Source organism: Camelus ferus, chromosome 21, assembly GCF_009834535.1.
Source record: "Camelus ferus isolate YT-003-E chromosome 21, BCGSAC_Cfer_1.0, whole genome shotgun sequence".
In the NCBI taxonomy this organism is placed as follows: domain Eukaryota; kingdom Metazoa; phylum Chordata; class Mammalia; order Artiodactyla; family Camelidae; genus Camelus; species Camelus ferus.
In genome coordinates, this window is record NC_045716.1 from 18,826,357 (window position 1) to 18,835,456 (window position 9,100).

Genomic DNA, 9,100 nt, shown 5'->3' on the forward strand with positions numbered 1-9,100 from the left:
ACATGGGACGGGAGAAGGAAGAAAACCCAGGAAGGGGAGAGGAGGGAGGATGTGAGAAGGGAAACTGGGGAGAAGCACTAAAAAGGGTACATTCCGTGGAGGAGCACAACCAGTGAGGAATTCCCTGTGGAAAGGAATGTCTGATATTAAACGTGGAGTGCTTTCCTGACTTGTGCCACAATTGTACTCCATGACTCAAGCCTTCAGCGAAAGTATGCTATTAACAGCACCCTCGGGTTTCGTTGCTTTGGTTGAAATGAAGCATGGAGTAAAGTGGAGTGGCGAGGGAGCAAAGGAGCTGAGAACAGAATCTGGGAGCCGACATTAGGGAGAATCAGAACATACCACGCACGCAGAATTTTGTAGTCAGCTTTTACTGGTTAGCAAAAAATTTCAACAGCACGTCCGCATATTGTTAGATACTCTTCCACATCACCATAGTACTCAGCCTCACATTTACAGCACTCTTTCAAATACTAAAATTTTCAGACGCACAGTTGAAAGAATGATAAGACTCAAGACAACATTAAATAAATCAGCAATCATTATGGTACAGCTGCGAATGCAGTCAAGTAGCGCCTAGTTTTTCTCCCCCAGAATCTAGGTAGAGACCCTGCTCCTAGGTTATATACAGAACTCTGCAATAAATATCCTTGTACCCAAAGCGTTGCCCACATCTCTGATTATTTCCTTTAAAAATCTCAGAAGTGGTTACAAGGGTCAGTGAAGCATCTCAGAATATTTGACTGGCATTATCAGTTGTCCTCCCCCAAAAGTGGACCCACAACCTTTCTAGCAAGCAACCTGGGAAGTCCAACCAGACCCTCTGCAACAATCAGACCAGAAAAGTCAAGACTTGGTCAGTGATGACCAGCTCCCCTCATTTTTGCCCCTGTTTCCAACTCAGGACCAACCAAAGAAAGCCAAATGTATTCTCCAAACCGATCGCATAGGATGCGTCCCCACGCCAACAAGTTCCTATCAAAGCATACTTGAAACCTCTACCTTTTTTCACTATAAACCTTCCCTACTCCCCTGCCTCCTTTTGAGTTTCCACCAAAGCAGGCGAAGGTGGCTGACTCCCCTCCTACAGCAAGCTCTGAATAAATAACCCCTGTTTGTTTGCACTTGGGTAGTCTTTATTTCCACAATGTTCTTCGGTTTTACAGGTAGGCAATTGAGTGAACTGTAATTAGGACTTCCTCCTTTCTGGTAGCTATGCATTTATGACTTTTTTTCTGTCCTACTGCGTAGACTGAAACTATCACACCAATGTTATATAATAGTGACAGTAGTAACCATCATTATCCCGCTCCTTACTTTATTGGGAAAGTCTGTAGTTTTGCCTTTAAATACAATGTTGCCTACGGCTTTGAAATGGATATTTCTTCTCCTATTAAATAAATATATTTTCATCTCCAGTTTATTTAGGTTTTTATTTTTTAATATCAGAAAATGATGTTTTTAGTGTCTATTGAGTTAATCTTTTATTTTTCTCCTTATGGATAATAACATATTAATAGATATTCTAATTTTAGTCCATACTTATAGTCTTATAAAAATAAACCTACTTGATCACAGTGCATTATTCTTTTAACACACTGCTGAATTTAATTGGCTAATATTTTATTCAGGATTTTTGCATCTATATTCATAAGTCAAGCTAGTCTGTAATTTTCTCTTTTTGGTGCTATTTTAGTCATATTTTTTACTTGAAATCTATTTCATCTACGATTAATATTGTAGATATGTTTTCTTGGCATGAACAACTGGCTGTCGGTTTGAAATATGTTTTTTGCCATTTTAAGCAACTACATGTAGACCTACTATATTTGGAGGATGAATTCTTAGGCAACAAATTCCAGTTTATTGTATGTGTTAGTCTTTTCAGTCCTTCTACATTCTCTTAAGTCAATTTTGATAATTTTTGTATTCCCATAAAATTACCATTTTGTTAAGATTTCCAAATAAGCTGACATGAAGTTTTACTTGGATGTTTTTTAAAATTTACACTGTGCATGATTATAATCTTTAGTTTTAATATGTGTCTGTAGCCTATCATTTTTAATTTGGTGTGGTTTTTTTTTCTCCTATGGTGCAAGACTTTTGTTAGTTTGGGATATTTATTCAACTTACACTTTGGGTTTCCCCTTGAGACAAAGATTTGAGTTCAAGTAATTTATTTGGTTGATGCAGGAAAACACTGGAGGGGAGCAAGGAGGCAGCCCAGGAGAATGAAGGCAGACAATAAAGGATGAGTTGTTCAGCCAGCCACCACTGTGGGGACTGGAATGTGGTCCTGGGAAACTGGGGAGTAAGGGCCTCGGGACCCCACATGCGGGGTGGTGGAGTGGCGGTATTTGCACACAACTCCTAACAGATGTTGGTCGAGGGTTACTGTGCGTAGAAATGGCTGGGTTGCGGGTGTCAGGGTGTTCATTCCTTGGCACTAAAGCCTCTCTTGGGCACAAGCAGAAAGGCCTCCCACTGTCTCAGAAAAGGCTGTCATGCAAAGGGATGCAGATACCAACACAGGAATGCCTTCAGAAGACGCCAAAGTGATGATGCCCGGGTACTGGGACAGGCACGAAAGTGTCTGCTACACATACCCCCTGGGCCTTACTTATCAATTCTGCTCTTTCACAGGATTCTCATTAATTTCACCTTTTAGCTTTATTAATGTATTTCTTCTGTTTTTTTAAACTTTAATCTTCCTCTAACCTCTTGTAGTATATGCTTACTTCATATATTTTTACTTTCTTATTTAATAATATAAGCATTTCAGATTGGTTATGAGGAAAAATTGAGAACTACCTGTGAAGTGTGTAGTACAGGATCTGTCACATAGTAAGTGCTCAACAAGAGTTAATTAGTATTTTTATTGACCACTTTGAAGTTGCCTCTGATCATAGATTTGGCCTTCTCCTCTTGGTGTTGATATGATGGAGTTGTCATTACCAGCATTTGCCAAGCATTCTATAAATTGTGGTTTAGGTTTCTTCATTAATCCATGGAATATGTTGAAGAGTGTTTTCATATCAAGTAGTCAGACATTTTTTGTTTACGTATTTTTCCATTTTCTAGCTTTATGGTATTGTGGTATAGGATGTAGCCATGTGTAATTTCTGGGTTTGGAATTTTGTTACAGTTTTGTGGTGGTTTAATACGCAACCAATTTAAAAAAAAAGTATTCCATAGACACTGAAAACGATAGTGTATTCTTTTTTATTTTTTCATATTTGCTAAATGTATCCCAGCAATGAGTTTGGTCAGAGGGTCTACATCTTTATGTTTGCTTACTTGATCAGTCAAGAACTGACAACGTCTCCATAGCAATTGTTTTTCAATCATCTTCCTCTTATTATCTATTTATCCTTTATCTACTGTCATAAAGGTTTATGACACACATATCTTCATTGCAAATCTTAGTTTTCATTTATTTTGTTTAATGGTTTAGGACTTTAATTTTCCTTCACTAAATATATCTTTCCCCATCTTTTTATTTTTAAACATACTGAGTCACTTTGGTTTGGATGTGCCTCTTGGGGACAATATATGGTTGGATCAAATGTGAGAATCTTTGTCACTTCAAAGGGAAATATAACTTATTTAGATATATCATGTTGCAGCTAACATGTTTGACTTTCTGATGAATTTGTCTGGATCCCTTGCTGAGGTATAATAAGAAAAAACTATTTGATCTTTGTCCCTGGTTCCCGGCACAGAGATCTTAAACCCCCCTGGAATTAATTTTTCAAGTGATAGGATGATAGGGCATCTTTCCTTAATCGTAACAAGCCTCTTTCAACCATACCTGAGTTCATGCTGATGAGGTGACTCTTGGCCAGTCCCTAGATGGCTTCAGGGCTGGGGATGGTGCCAGAAAGACTAAGGCATAATTAGAAACTTGGAACTTTCAACCCTACTCTGTCCCCTCTCACCCTCCCCCACCCAACTTCCTGGGAGGGGTGTGCAGTTAAAATTGAGTTAATTACCATGGCCAATGATGAATCAATCATGCCTATGCAACAAAATCTCCATAAAAACCCTCAGTGACCTGGTTCAGGGAGATTCCCAGTTGGCAAACACAGCCACGTACTGGGAGAGTGGCACGTTCCAAATCCACGGGGACCAAGGCTCCTGTACTCAGGGCACTTCCAAACTCATCCTAGGTACCTCCTCATCTGACTGCTTTATAAAGATAAAAGATAAATGGAGGCATATTATAATAATTTTTAAGAGTTTATTTGAGCAAAAATCCAGTGGAGTAGGGCAGTGGCAAACCAGAAGTGGTTGTGGGTGCTCTGCCCACAGGAGCTCGGGGAATGACTCAGACAGAGAAGGTGCAGAAATCAAAGAAAGGAAATGACTTGATTGGCTGTAGCTACAGCCTGGTTGGCAGTTTGTGATCAGTTGTCCTTAGGTTTTGATTTCATAACCTGGAGGCATTTACAGGCTTAGATTTTGGGTTGTTTATGTAGGCTGCCAGGGCATTCCAGCCATCTTAGTCTAATGCCTCCTTGTTTGATTCATTTAACATAATAAACTGAAATAGTAAATGTGAAATTTTCCTGAGTTCTGTGAGTTGCTCTAGCAAATCATAGAATCTGATGGGGGTGGGGGTGGGTTATGGGAACCCCTGACGTTGTAGCCAAGTTGGGCAGACATGTCTGGCAGACCCCATATTTGAGGCCGGTGTTTCAGGCACTGAAGCTTGAAACCTGTGCGTCTGTGCTGACTCCGTGTACTGAGTGTCCGAACTGAACTATAGGGCACCCAGCTGACGTTAGAGAATCAGAGACTGGGTTGATAGGGGAAAAAAAGCCTCATGCTTGGCAAAGATGGAAATTGACTTTCAGTATGTGTGCTTGCTAAGATTAAAAAAAAATTCTTGCTATTTAGACTATAGGGATTGGCCCAGACCAGTCCCTACCCAGCCTTGTTGATGGCGCTACTCCATAGAGATCAGACAGGATTCACGTTGCTTTGAAACAAGACTCTTCATTGCTGCCGCTGCCGCTGCTTCTTGTTTGCAGTAGCTGCTTACGCCTGATTGCTTCTGCCTGGCTTCTTACTACACTGCAGTGCCTAAAAGGACTCCGTCCGGACCCTTTCCAGACTGTCCAGGGCCCGCCCTTGTCTCCAGCCTTTGCCTCTCAAACTAGGAGCGTCTCAAGATTTTATCTTCTGTTCTTGCAGAGCTAGGGGGAGATGGGCGTTCACTTCTTCGGGGAAGGGAGGGGAAAATCACTCAGAAGTTTTTCTTCAGGCTAGTCCCACCTGGACTTCATCCAGTGTAAATGCACTGAAGTTTCTGGCATGTGATTGGGACTCTTCTTCTGACACCGGTTAAAGTATAATTTTCAAACTGATAAAAGCCTAATGTCCATGCAAGGATAAAATTAATCCTGTCTAAAATTTTATTCAACTAACTCACGAATTAATGTGGGAACCAGTAAGATATTGAAACTGGTTCAAAGAGCAGTTGAGAAACTGAAATAGAGATATGCAATTTAATAAAGAAATGGTAGGTTAAGATCACTGGGTTAGATTTAGATAAACTATAACCTTTGAGGTTATCTGTTCCACTTGACAGTAAATTACTTACATTTTTATTGGACAAAAAGCTACATGCTAACAAGTATTGTAAAGTAAACTAATCAATAGAAATCAGGTTTAGCGCTGCACTGCACTGAAAGAACACTCGGAAATCTCATCTGCCGAGTTCCAAGATACAGATCGTTTTTATGACAGATGTGCTGTTTTTCTCTTTTTACTAATCATTATTTCTAGACTGGATAGAGGTGGGGGATCTGTCCTCAGTCCTTATGCTGCCATCTTACTCAATCAAAGGGCCAAGAGAAATATTTCTCGTTCTGCTGCAGTTGTCTCCTAAGAGAGTGTTTTCATTTCTCTCATTAATGGATTATTAGCAGACTCAGTATTGTCTTGGCTAAACTAGGTGTCTTAAATTATAAAAGAAGCTTCTCCAAAAACTATAATTCAAAAAGATATATGTACTCCAATGTTCATAGCAGCACTATATACAACAGCCAAGACATGGAAACAATATAAATGTCCATTGACAGATGACTAGATAAAGAAGATGTGGTATACATATACATATACATATACATATATGTGGAATATTACTCAGCCATAAAAAAGGAATGAAAGAATGCCATTTGCAGCTCATAGATGGACCTAGAAATTATCATATTAAGTGAAGTAAATTAGACAGAGAAAGACAAATATGGTATGATATCACTTGTATGTGGAATCTAAAAGAAAATGATACAAATCTTATTTACAAACCAAAAATAGACTCACAGACAGGAGAAAACAAACTATGGTTACCCAAGGTGAAAGGGCAGGGGAGGGATAAATTAGGAGTTGGAAATTAACAGATACATGTTACTGTATATAAAATAGATAAAAAAACAGGGACCTACTGTATAGCACAGGGAACTATATTCAATTTCTTGCAATGACATATAATGGAAAAGAATCTTTAAAAAAATATATTTATGTATATATATAACTGAATCACTTTGGTGTATACCTGAAACTAACATTGTAAATCAACTACACTTCAATTAAAAAAGAAAAAAAGAAGCTTCTCCAAAATTTAACACAAGCATCTTATTAATTTAAAAATGGAAGCACAAAAACTCAAATAAAGGAAAATTACATTTTAGACCTGGTGAACTTAGGTAAGTCCAACTCTATGCTGAGCAAGAGGACACCTGACATGGTGAAGGGACTTCACCCTGCTCTTTCACTCAGTGACTATGTACCACAGGATGAGGGTGAGAGGGAGTCACACATTGGCTTTCATTTTCATAAATCTCAGTTTTCTTGCATGAGTATCTTAGCATGCTGAGTGTGATTCTAATGTTTAAAAACACATATAGTTTGGAACCACATGGTCCCCAAATGAAAGCCACCTACTTCAACTGGTACATAAGTTCCAAGCTAGAAGAAAAAAATCTAGCTGTCAGTGTCAGCTTTCCTAAGGGATTTTCAGGGGTAATTTTAACACTATGTTTAATTTGGTCATACAAAGTTTGCAGACATTGTGTTAGTTTTCTGTTGCCACATAACAGATTGCCACACATTTAGCAGCTTAAGAAGACATAGGCATTTATTAGCTCACAGTTCCTGTGGTCTGGAGTCTGGGGATAGTTGAGCAGATCCTCTGCTCAGGGTCTCCAGAGACTCCAATAGAGGTTTCAACTGGGCTGCATTTTCCCTCTGGAGGCTCAACCAGGAGAAAATCTGCATTCAACCTCGTTTAGGTTGTTGGCAGATTTCATTTCCTTGTGGTTGTAGAACTGAGGGTCTTGTTCTAAGTTCTTTGCCACATGGGCCTCAAGATGGCTCCTACTTTTTCACGTCAGTAAGGAGAATCTTTCTGACCGTAGGGAAAGTCTGGTTCCTCTCTTCAGGGCTTTTACCTGATTAAGCTAGGCCCATCTTGATGATCGTTTATTGTTTTTTTTTTTTTTACTCGAAGTCAACTGCTTGGGGATCTTAATTACTTCTGCAAAATTTCTTCACTTTGCCATGGTCTATGGGTTGAAAGCAAGTCACAGGTCCTGCTCACACTCAAGGAGAGGGGACTATACAGGACCTGGACACCAAGGGACAGGGGTCATGAGGGTCACCCTAAGGGTCTATCTGCCAAGACCTTGACCCCCACCCCCATAACAATCAGGACCAGTCAAGAAAACAGTAGCCACACCACGTGTTCTAACAGAAAATATTTAATATAGGAAATTTATCAAATAGTTATTGGAGGACTAAAAATGTTTAAAAAAAAAAAAAAAAAGGAATAGTGAGGGCAGAAAGCAGTGCAGGAAGCAGTTACCCTCTGCAGCTAAGGGGTGAGGGGTGAGGGGTGAAGGGTGAGGTGAGGGTTGCCAGGGTTACCACGACCTACGAGCTTGGAGGAGAGGCCCACACAGCTGAGCTGTAACCTCGGAGTAAAACCCCACTCCGACTACCAGTGGTTAGAAGGCAGAGATGAAAATATCAGTTTTATTACTAACAAAGTTTTTGCTGTCAGGGCTGCAGCCAAATGTGCTTGTGCACAGCCCCAGACCCAAACTGCCTGCCCAAGCTGCGGGCCTCTCTGTGGGTTCCTGACGATGAGTGTTCCCGGGCAGCCCGAAAATTCCAAGGAGAGACAACAAAGCATCTGCGTGAAGCCCACCGTTGGAGACAGTGCCCAGAGGAGCTGAGAGGGTCCCCGCGTGGGGGCTTCCCTGGTTGGTAGAGGTTCCTGTACTAGGGAAGAGCTTTTTCAGACAGACAGATTTACAGGCTTATTTGATCATAACCTGGCTCTGGTTAGAGATGGAGAAACACAGATTTCTTTTTCTTAGTTGGAGGTTTTTTCTTTTTAATTGTAAAATATCTGTAACATAAAATTGACCATTTTAACCATTTTAAGTGTACACTTCAGTGACATTAATTACGTTCACATTGTTGTGCAGCCATCACCATCATCCACCTCCAGAACTTTCTCATCTTGCCAAATTAAAGCTTACCCATTAAACAAAAAGTCCCCATCACCCCCTCCTGTGTCCCCTGGGAACCTGTAATCTACTGTCTATCTCTGAAATTGACTACTCTAGTTCCCTTATACAAGTGGAATCGAACGGCAGTTTTTCTTTTATCACTGGCTTTTTTCACTTAGCGTAATGTCCTCAAGGGTCTTTCATGTTGTGACATGTGTCAAAATTTCCTTCTCCCTTTAAGACGGTCTAACATTCCATTGTATGTATGGACTGCATTTTGCTAATCTACTCATCCATGACAGACATTTGGGTTGCCTTTACCTTTGGCTATTGCGAATAATGCTGCTATTCACATGCTCTGAACCTGGGTGAACAAATGTCTGTTTGAGTCCCTGCTTTCAATTCTTTGGGGCATATAACCCGAAGCAGAAGTGCCAGATCTATGGTAATTCTATGTTTAATCAGAAACACAGATTTTGATGGGGATTGTAAGGGGTGTCCAGAGGTTCAGGCAGAGAACTTGTGAAGAGTGTATCACCCAGTCTGGAGGTGTCTTAGGTGCAAATTGCCTATTAGAC